A 12,527-nucleotide genomic window follows, 5' to 3' on the forward strand; every position below is an offset into this window, starting at 1 on the left:
CACACAGTGTCCTGACAATATTTTTCACCTTCTGGTCAACTATCTCACAGACAGGAAAGTTGGTTTCTTTTCTGGCAGCATGAACATTACTAAGAAAGTAAACCGCGGTTGCCCCCAGGGTTCTCGATGCGGACCAGGACTCTGGACCATTGTTTATGACGAACTTCTCAAGACAATCAGCAACACTGAGGACACCCAAATTCAAGGATTTGCTGATGATACCATCCTAATGATACGCCACCAAAACTGCGACACCCTTCAACAGAAAGCGAATGACATTCTTACAACTATCTATGAATGGAGTGTTAACAATAAACTCCCACTGAATTATGAGAAATGCGAAGGACTGGTTTGTACAAAGAGATCGCGCCGTAAACAGCTGCAACGGCCCCTCTGTATCTACATAAACAAGAAAAAGATTAAAATAAAACCGTACATGAAATACCTGGGTGTTTACCTCGACCCAACTTTAAGTTGGAACCAACACATCGATACTATCTGCCACAAAATCAAGCAGAAAGCAAATCTGATTCACCATTTGGCTAGAAATACCTGGGGCCTTTCTCCCAAACACACCAGCCTCATCTACAGTGGAGCAATCGAGCCCGCGCTTCTCTACGCAGCTGAAATTTGGGGTAGACGGGCCGAAATAGTTCATAATAAAAGAAAATTACTTTCCATACAAAGAGGATTTGCCATTCGCATATGTAAGGCATATCGAACTGCACCGACCAACGCCCTCCTAACAATAGCCAACCTTACTCCAATCAACATTAAAATCAAGACCAAAGTTTGGAAATGGAGCCTACTGCAGAACAACTACCAAGACCTCCCCACTGACGAAGTTCAACATCTTGTTGCAAGTGGCCACATACCTTCTGTTGAAATTGCAAACAAAATCAACTTCTACAACATCGACAAGTACTACACCGATTTTACTACACTTTTCCATCCTGCCATCTCCACCATCAACCTCGTCAACACAGACTATGACCCTGCCGATAGTTCGGCGGTATGGCAAGTCTATACCGACGGCGCAAAAAATGACTTGGGCACTGGTTCAGCGTTTGTAATCTACGAAGCTTCAACTGGCAGAATCATCAACGAAGAATACTACAAGCTCTGCACCCACTGCTCCAACAATCAAGCGGAGCTGTGGGCCATGTTCAAAGCTCTTACCACAATCACCAAACAGCTCCGCAGGTTCAAAGGTGAGATAAAATTCTATACAGACAGTAGGTACGTGCTAAGTGTACTCAAAGGCACGCACAAGATGACTGCCACCGGAATTAAAGTGAACTACCTCGCTATAAACCTTAATAAACACAGGAACATTTCCTTCAACTGGGTTCCCGGCCACCACAACATACCAGGAAACGAGCATGCCGACAGATTAGCCAAACGGGCCGCTGAACTTCTTATGAACACATCCTTCAGCCTTATCCCGCTCACCTACGTTCACAAGCATGTCCACAATAAAAGCTTAGTGCTATGGGAAACTACTTGGAACAACAGCACGACCGGCAGAACGACTTTTACATTTTTGCCGTCGATTCAGAAGCGTCAACGCTACAACTACATCACTCCAACCTTCTTCCTTACTCAATGCCTAACAGGACACGGGAACATCCCGTCCTACCTTCACAGGATTGGAAAAAGAGACACTCCGAATTGCTTCTGCGACAACTCCTCTGAAGGCGATGTCTTTCACATCCTATTGGACTGTCCGACCTATAGTGCGAACAGACTCGATCTAAGAACCTTCTGTGTGTCACATGGCCATTCGTGGCCGCCCAGCCTGGACTTTTTCTGTGAGAATAAGGAAAGCTACAGCCACTTCACGAACTTTGTGAACTCTTGCAGTGCTTTCCATAATGACTTCACGTCCCACAGCAGACACGAAGACACAGATGACACAGAAGACTAACATCTAGTAATGACCATCGCCTATGTGCACCATGTAAATAAGTGTAAATATTTTCTTTACTTTGTACCCTTTTAGTTAATTCCTAACTTTTAGAACTTTAATTTTACTGTATTGTTATCTACCATTACTACTTTTATAAGCATTCATTTTGTCTTCTTTGTGTTACTTATTATTACATTACTCAATATATATTGGCTTATTGTATGTTATCAATTACCTCTACATATTTTGTACTATGTATATACTACATGTTTGTAATCAATGTATATTTTCGAATAAGCTACGAATTTTGTAAAGAGCAAACAGCTCCCCCCTTTAATCTTGTACTATATACCATTTATTGTATAACTTTTATTTGTACTCTGTAAACACTGTATATTCCTTTATATTGAACAAATTGTACAGGTCCAAAACGACCATTCATCAATGTATATATTGTAACCAGTTATTCTCTAAATAAATGCGATGCAAGCCACTCATGAGATCCCCCCCAACCTTTCTTCCTTCACACTTTTCTAGATCTTTCCTCCCATCCTCTTTACCCCTCCTTCTTTCCTTTCTTATAAATGAGCTAAGTCGAAAGACAGCCCTCTAAGCTTTAATCCATGTCTATAGGAATGGACAGCAGCAATACTCCTCCGAAATCCGGTTTCATTATTTTCAACGACAATCTAGACGTACAGCTTATCTCGCAGCACTCCAATAGTTATTTTACTACCATCAACCTCTGTCTGGACAACAAAAACTTCATTCTTATCTCTTTTTATTGTCCTCCCTCCGAAGACCTCAATCATCCTTTAGATACGCTATCCTCTACTGTACAGCAGCTTAATGATCAGCCTATTCTCATCCTAGGGGACTTCAATGCCAAATCCCACTCATGGCATAGTCCGGTGGAAGACCCTAGGGGCTACCAAGTTGAGGAATTGATGAATCAACTACAACTCACTTCTCTCAACTCCAGCCCTCTCCCCACTTTCTCCTCCACAAACGGAGAAAGCTGGATTGATATTTGTTTGGGCTCTACAACTCTTCAGCAGCACAACATCACCTGTAGCACCCTTGACTATCATGCTGTCAGTGACCATAATTTTATAGAGACTCTCATTGATCAGTCCACTCCTCTCCCACGGTACTGCCTCTCCCAAAGGACTAACTGGGACTATTATTCTCTTCTCATTCAACACTATTGGATTCCTGGAAACATCTCCACTATTAACAACGCTAAGGACCTAGACATTACTGTTCATCGCCTTCAGGAAATCATACATAAGGCATACTTCCAGGCTACCTCTGTTAAGACAGTCAAAATCTCTGCGCCCTGGTGGAATGCAGACTTAAAAAACCAAAGAACTATCCTCAGGAGAGAAAAGAAAAGGTTGAGGAGAGAAACTGATCCTGCCCGGAAGGAGGAGCTGAAAAAACATTACATCGACCTCTTTCATATATATAAGACAGACATCAACACAGCAAGGTCTCAATCCTGGAGGGCCTTCTGCACCAAAGCTGGAGAAACAAACCCATGGTCCGCTCCCTTCTACATTGCAGTCAAAAAGAAGAAGAAACTTTTGATTCCCCCTTCGATACAAATCAACGACAACGAATTTACAAACTCCATTTCAGATACCTATTCTTACATCATCAACGAACTCTTTCCGGCTGATGACTTTTCTACTGACCAACCTTGCCATACCAACATCAGATCTCGTATTCTAGGGACCTACCACTCTCAGGATGATACCCCTTTTACTTTTCTGGAGATAGCCAATGAGTTTGACAAGTTAAAGCCTAAGAAAGCCCCAGGTCCTGACCATATCACAGCAAGCTTGGCAAAACTTGCCTCTAAGATGATCCCGACGACGTTCAGCCTCATTATGAATAAGTGTCTGGAGCTGGGTCACTTTCCCACCGCCTGGAAATCTGCATCCATAAAACTCATTCCGAAATCGAACGACGGCACAGCCCTTAAACCCTCAAGCTTCAGGCCAATCTCGCTCCTCCCTATCATAGGAAAGGTTTTGGACGCTCTTATGGTTAACCGAATCACTTATCATTTTGAGAAGCACTCGCTCTTAGACATCAAGCAATTCGGCTTTAGGAAGGGCAAGCAAACTATTGACGCCATCGACACTATCAAAACTCACATCAAGAATGCCCAGCAAAATGGTATGCACACTCTTATGGTCACGATCGATTTTCGGGGTGCATTTGACCACGCTTGGTGGCCGGTCATCCTTAACAACTTGAGGATCAACAACTGCCCCAGGAATATTTACCACTTAGTTAGGAGTTATCTCCAAGATCGACAGATTGTCGTGGATACTGGAAACTCTACAGTTCTGTGTAAAAGCATTCATAGGGGGTGTCCCCAGGGCTCCAAATCGGAACCCTTTCTTTGGAACATTTTGTATAATGGGCTTCTAGACTTACAAAATTACTTTCCTAAGGACTACAACGCACATCTGCAAGGGTATGCAGATGACACTGCCCTTCTTCTTACCCACGCTAACCTGGAGATTCTCCAAGAGAGGACCAACCAAATCCTGGCAAAAATTTACAGTTGGAGTAAAGAAGTCAAACTTAACATCAACCTTTCCAAATGCAGTGCCATTGTCTTCCCGAAAGGGAACCCTCTCAAAAAAGGGCCCAGTGTTAAGATTAACAATCAGAAGATTAAAAATACTACGGCCATCAAATATCTCGGCATCATCCTAGATCAAAAGTTGAATTGGACTGATCACATACATTATATTTATGAGAAGGCCACAAAGGTGGCGCAAGCTCTAAAATCTATCTCTAGGAACAATTGGGGGTACGGACCCTCGGCCAGCAGGACCTTATACACTGCAGCGGTGGAGCCAATCATTATGTACGGTGCAGAGATATGGGGATCAGCAGTCTCAAGGGTCCATGTTAAAAGGAAGCTCCTTTCTATTCAGAGGCTGTCCGCCATTACTACTGCTAAGGCCTACAAGACGGCCCCCACCGAGGCTTTATTGGTCATCAATAATACTATTCCTATCGACCTAAAGGTCAGGGAAGTGTTCTATAGGTACCACCTTAATAAACTTGCTAATCAGGATATTAACTATGATACCTTTTGCGCATTATCGAACAAAGAAAAATATAGCAACGAGTTAAATCAGCTCGCAATGTTGGTAATCAACAATGGCCTCGACAAAACTCAGGATTACCACTATATCCATCCCTGTCTCTCTGTCATTAAAGACTCTACCTTCGAACCAACAGATAATAACTGTATTAACATCTTCACTGATGGCTCGAAATCAGAGCTTGGTGTCGGGTGTGCTTACGTTGTTAACAAAGGCCCCCAGTGTTTACAGCAGCAGGCAAGGAAACTTGCCGACCATTGTACGAATAACCAGGCTGAGTCCCTGGCGATACTTAACGCCTTAACCTGGATTTCCGACAACACCCACCGGTTCAAGCATCACAATTACAACATCTTCACTGACAGCCGGACTGCTATGCTTCAAATCTTCAAGTACAACACCACTCTTCCCATCGTCAGGGACAGCATAGACCGCCTTCTCTATCTCAGTCACAACAACATCAGCATTGCTTTAAACTGGGTTAAGGGGCACTCAGGTATTGAGGGTAACGAGAGAGCTGACCTCCTTGCCTCCAAGGCCCCTACACTGACTTCTAATATCTCCTACAACAAGATCAGTAGTACTCACCTTAATAAAAGGCTCCACACCATCATCCTCAACACTTGGAAGCACAGGTGGGATAGCATCGACACTGGCAGACTCACACATCGTTTCCTTCCTCTTCCCTCCGACCGGACTCATGGAAAAATAAACACCAATTTTCAACTGACTCAACTTCTGACAGGCCACGGCAATCTAAACACTTACCTGCTCAGGTTTCTCAACAAGTCGGATGGCTTGTGCAAGTGCAGCCTACAGGAGGAAGAAGACGTAGACCATATAATCTTCAGATGTCCTCTTCATCTCATCCCACGGAAGAAACTCAGGGACACTGTCTACAACAAGGGTCACCATTGGCCCTGTGACCTGCACATCTTCTGCAGTGAAAAAGACATTTTCCAGGCCTTAAAAAATTTTGCTACTGATATTAATAAATTTAACTAGTTTGTAAATTTCACCAAATTTTGTTATATCGTCTTCTGGTACGTTCTGTATCATGTGTTTCAGGCAGGTGCCTTTAATGTAAATAGTTTCACGTCTCTTTTTGTTTTATTGTAACAATTGTACCCGCCTATTTTAAAATATTGTTCTCAAATTATGTACATATCTTTCAACATTGTCGCGTTCCTAATATGTAACCTATGTATTATCCTGTTTTTTACTCTCATTATGTATGCTTATGGTTTATTTCAATAAATGCGATGCTCGACCTCATGGGACTCCCATGGTTGCTTCCCTCACCCTTTCCTATATCACTATCTCTACACTTCACTCTACATCCTCTTCGCTACTTACCTCTTCTTCCGTTTCTAGTCTAGATGGCTATACCTATGAGTCCAGCCATTTCTTTCTTAACGCTGTCTATAGGAATGGAGAGGGCGTCGAGTAGCTTCCTGGTTAAGTTGTGTCAAAATCAGCTCTTGGAAAAGTTGTGTTTTTTCAGTTAATTTTGTGCGCACAGGAATAAATTTCATATCGTCGGATTCGTCTTGGTGAGTGGACCACGAAGGTGTCGGAATTTTTGATCTGCGACGAAAATTTCGGGAGTTAGGACCGGCCGAAAACTTCGTTTTTTCGGGGTCCGATTTTCCGGACAGGGAGATCGGTTTTGCGGAATTGTCGACGGGATCATTTTTGCCGACCCACAGTGAGTACTTGTACAAATTTTGGGGGTCCTGTGACCTTTAGTTTTTAAGTTATACCCACTTTTCGATAAAGTTTCATCGGCCCGCATCGGGCTGTGGGCTCATCAATCTGTGGAAAGTTTTACATTATTGGAGACAGAAGGCTCTCAGCAAGGTTTCCTCGAAGTTTGGAGGTCATAGTTCAAATATTTAATAAGTTACGGCGAGTTGAAAAATTATCGGATTTCTTCACTGAACAGAAGCACTCGTTTCTATGGTAAAGGTCAATGACCTTCTACTGCAAAGATAATCTTAACCGACTTCAACGGAAATTCTAACGGAATTTAACGGTCGCCGTTAAATAAACAAACTGACGTCATCGTTTATTGACACAATTTTACTGCAATTGGTGTCTAAAATAGTGATGATTACAATTCACAATGCAGCACAAACAAATTTGTAAACTCAGGTCATTGTATGTAATTAGGATTAAGTAGTTTATAGGTTGTTTTAAGTAGATTAAGCTATCTTTTCACTTTGGGCAATTAAGTTTTGCTTGGTGGTCCAAAGTTGCTGGAACAAGGTTCACCTTTATACAGATCTTCAGTTTGGGGTTGGCTTAGGTACACAACAAATACACTTGGGAACTCTTTTCTTTGGTTGTTATTGTGTGTGTTTATCTAATTAAATGATGGAAGTGCAAAACAAAGAACCTAGGATTACGCTCACACAAATAGAGGAATTAGAAGACAATAATTCTGAAGCCGATCAAACAATAATGATGACAAATGACAAGGAAAAGGATGACAATATCGAAAATACCTTGTTAAAGGAAGCGAATAGAATGCTGGGCATAATCTTAGAGTTATGCCCAGAACATACTAATACTAATATAAAACAAAAAGAAAGGATCAAAATAAGAGAGAATGTGACGAAGATGTTTGGTTATATACATGAAATGCATGCTATTGTGAAAGAGACAAGGAAAAATAGACCAATACATCAGGATATTCAACAACCAAATTTCAGCCAACCAACTTACAGCCAAGTCACACAGAGGAATCTTAAACCAAGTGCGACTACAAAAGATATAGAAAAGTCGTTACACCAAAAATTAAACACAGAAGGCTTGGGGGGATCTCACGCAGTTTTGATCTACCCCAAAGAGCAGGAAGATGGCTCCAATGTGGACATGAAAAAAGTTAGTGAAGAAATAAAACAAAAAATTGAACCGAACAGACTAAAAGTCAAAATTAAAGGAGTAAGAGAGATAAGAGAGAAAGGGATATGTATACGGGTAGGAAACCGTGAACAATGTCAGACACTGGAAACTGCCATTAAGGAATTACCGGAGTTGCAGAACAAAGTTAAATGCAGACGTTCGGAAGGGTGGAAACCGAAAGTAATACTATTAAATGTGCCACGTTACATTCCAGAAGAAAAAATATTGAAATTTATATATGAACAAAATGAAGTTTGGAACAACATAGATATGAACACATTTACAGAAGAATGTAAGATAAGTTCAGTCATTACAAAAGGAAGAATGGTGGAAAATTGCAGACATGTGATAATGTCAGTAACACCAATAATACGCAACATATTAATTAAGGAGAAATATATCTCATTAGATTGGTCTACAATTAGAGTGGATGACTATGTGTCAATACTTAAATGCTTCCGATGCTGTGGTACAGGGCACATGGCGAAAAACTGTACGGGGGTACAACAGTGTAGTCATTGTGGGAAGAATCATAAGTTTGCGGATTGTGACAGAAGACACGAACCTCCGTGTTGCGTCAATTGTCACGCAAACAACAGAGAGTTACCAAACTCCAAAAAACAACCGACAAATCATGGAGCTTTTAGCCAAAATTGCCCAATTAATAAAAGAATTAAAGAAGCAACAATTAAAAGAACAGATTACGGATTATAAGCGTACAAAGGATTATAAACTGACAACAATTATGGGTGAGAACACAGAGAACAACAGTATTAGATTATTGCAGATTAACGTGCAAAGGAGTAAAGCTGCTAGCTCCTTACTAATAAAGACCGCGAATGACTTAGACATAGACATTATTACTATACAGGAACCCCATACCATAAACAATAAAATTGTTCGCTATAACAATTGGAGAATTATAACTAATAGTAATAACAAGAAACCGAAAAGCGGAATAATTGTTCGTAAGGGAAATATTGATATAGCATTAATACCACGACTTAGTAACGAAATTGTGACTACAGCTATTATAAATCAAAATCAACCAATTTTCATTGTAAGCGCTTATTTATCACCGTACAAAGAAGACAGGGAATGTGTTAATGAACTGGATAAAGTGTTAAAACAACTTAAAGGTAAAAACATAATCCTTACAGGAGACACCAATGCCAAGTCGGCAATATGGTTTCATCCAAAAGAAGATGAAAGAGGTAGGATGATTGAAAGTTTGATGGATGAGATGGATATGGTATCCTCAAACATGAGCACTTTGCCGACCTTCTTTACGGAATTTGCAGAGGGATGGACAGACATCTTCATCAATACTAGCAATATCTCTCACAAAATCCTTAATTGTGAAACACTGCAAAAAACATCGGGTAGTGATCATCGTTATATTTTAGCGGACATTCAAACGAAACAGGAAAAGCAGATAGAAAAGTGGTACACTAAAAAATGTATTAACTGGGATTGGTTCAATGAAAAGTTTGCTGAGATTTGGAGAACTTATGACTTTACCCAAATCAAAAATGGTAAAGATTTAGATGAGTACGTGGAATTTTTCACCAATGCGATCAATAGAGCAACTTCAATGGCTACATACAACAGAACCACCAAATATAATGAAACAAAATGGTGGACCCAAGAATTAACAATGCTCAAAAAGGAGGTAAGAAGATTAAGAAGAAAGCTAATAAAAAATAATAATACAAATAATAATGATCAAGACAAAAAGGAATATACCAGAGCTATAAAAAACTATAAAAAACAAATTAATAAACAGAGAAACTCTGCATGGAGAAAATTTTGCGGACAGATAAACAAAAAGGACCCATGGTCTATACCTTACAATGTGGTATTCAAAAGAAAACAAAAAACGCATATTCCGGACATGCTAGATAATAATATAGATGATATTAAAAAGAATATACAGGAAATATTAAGTTTTCATTTTCCAGAGGATGATATAACAAAGGACAAAGAAAATCATAAAAAGATAAGGGATCAGGCACTTCAGCAATCATCTAACAAGATTGACAAGCTCTTTACATTTAAGGAGATACAAAAGGCTGTTCAGACTCTGGCAAACAATAAGGCACCAGGGCTGGATCAAATTACTGCGGAAACGGTCAAAAATATTTACAATTATATTCCAATTGCATTGGTTCATTTATACAATGAATGCCTTAAAAAAGAATATTTTCCTACGGCATGGAAACATGCAAACATAAAATTCATACCTAAAACAGAGAATCCAACTTTACCAAAGCATTACAGGCCCATTAGCCTATTGCCGGTATTAGGCAAAGTGTTGGATGGCTTATTGATAAATAGAATAAACTGGCACCAATATAAAAACAATCATATGAACAACAGGCAGTATGGATTTAGGAAGGGAAGATCGACAATGGATGCAGCCATGAAAGTTAAGGAATTTATACATTCTGCGTGGAAAAAGGATCAACATGCAATTATAGTCAAAATAGACTTTCAAAAAGCATTTGATAATTTATGGTGGCCAGGAATATTAAACAGGCTCAATGACATAGAATGCCCAAAAAACCTTAAGAAAATAATCCAACACTATCTAGAAGAAAGAAAAGTTGGCTACCATTCGAAAACATTACATGTTGTTAAAAAAATTAATAGAGGATGCCCACAAGGCTCACGTAGTGGGCCTGGTTTATGGAACTTAGCTTTTGACAACTTATTAAATGAAATTCCGGAAACGGAGCAAATCAGACTACAGGCATTCGCAGATGACGCTTTATTAATGGTAGCCAACAAAAACTGTGACCGCTTGAGAGATGAAACGAACAAGGTGCTGGACAAAATCAATGAATGGAGCATCAACAACTATCAGCCCATAAACCAGGAAAAATGCGAAACAATAGTATGTACAAGGAAAAATAAAAGGGATCAATTAAAAAAGGCAATAGGTATCAAAATAAACGGCAAAAACATAAAGAATGTTCAACATCTAAAGTATCTAGGTATAATCTTCGATAGAAGGCTTAATTGGAAAACGCATATTATCGAAGCACACAGAAAAGTTATGGAAAGAGTAAATTTGTTACACCACATAAGTCGTAAAACCTGGGGAATGAATGAAAGAAATACCAAATTAATTTATAAAGGGGCCATAGAACCGGCGATACTATATGGCATTCAAATATGGGGCGAGGCAGCTGATAAAATACATAATAAAAAGAGATTACTATCAATACAAAGGGGAGCGGCAATCCGAATATGTAAAGCTTACAGAACAGCCCCCACCGACGCACTTTTAGTGCTAGCAAACTTAAAGCCTATTAATTGGGTAGCGAAGGATATAATTTGGGAGAATAATCTTAAACATGATAACGTTAAAAATAAAACGAAAAAAGAAATAGAGCATGAAATAAAGATGGGCAACCTTCCCAATAACATAACACTTATAAAATTGATTAAAGACACTGAAACAGAGGAGATTGATAAGTCAACAATCTTAGTCGATCCTGCGGAAATCGACACATACAGTGTTGAAATGGAATATGATGGAAAGAATAAGGGAAATAACGGAATTAAAATATACACCGACGGATCTCGTACAGGCGATGGTGTTGGCTGTGGTATAGTAATTCTGAACAAAAATGGCAAAACAAAATATCAAGCTTCGATCCGCATTGCAAACCACTGCACAATAATGCAGTCAGAGATGTTTGCAATTTATAAGGCCCTGAAAATTATTAATGAAAATAATCAACAACAAAGAGAGAATATCCAACTTTACACGGATAGTAGAGCTACTTTAAGTATTCTTAAAAATAAAATTAGAAAAGACAAGATAACGAATGAACTAATAAACATAGCTGAAAAAACGAACAAGGAAAACAAATTGAGATTCCATTGGATTCCCAGTCATAAAGGTTATGAAAATAATGAAAAAGCAGATATGCTTGCTAAACGAGCCACAAAATATGACATGCCACTGATGTATAACAGGATTCCCAAAAATGAGTTGAGGAACAAGATAAGAAATATTACTAATGAATTATGGCAGGAAGATTGGAATTTATCACCGACAGGAAGACACTGCTACAGTTTCTTACCATCCATAAAGGATAGAAAAAATTATAAGCACTTCAAAACTTCATTTGGGATAACACAGTGTCTTACGGCACATGGAAACTTTCAGGCCTATTTATATAGGTTTCATAAAACTGACAACAAATATTGTGATATAGACCACAACCAGGAAGATAATGTACATCACTTCCTTTATGACTGCACCAAAAATAAAACACAAAGAGAAAAGTTCTTATATGATTGTTTAAAAGCGGGATACAATTGGCCCCCAAAAGATAATCAACTGGTGAAAGAAAAAGCACTCTTCAAGGCACTGAGCAATTTTGTTAACGAAACCAAAACACTATTTGATTTCAAAAAACAAGATAGTAAAATTGGAAGTGAAACCGAAGAAGAAAGTGAATCATCAGAAAATGACTCGACAAATTCAAGTAATAACAGCTTCAGCGATTGACTGAATTGATTTATAAACGACTGACAGGAAGTTCAGTCAATTCTCTTTGCACTTA

Source organism: Centruroides vittatus, unplaced genomic scaffold (genome assembly GCF_030686945.1).
Source record: "Centruroides vittatus isolate TY-2023 unplaced genomic scaffold, ASM3068694v2 contig_152, whole genome shotgun sequence".
Lineage (NCBI taxonomy): Eukaryota > Metazoa > Arthropoda > Arachnida > Scorpiones > Buthidae > Centruroides > Centruroides vittatus.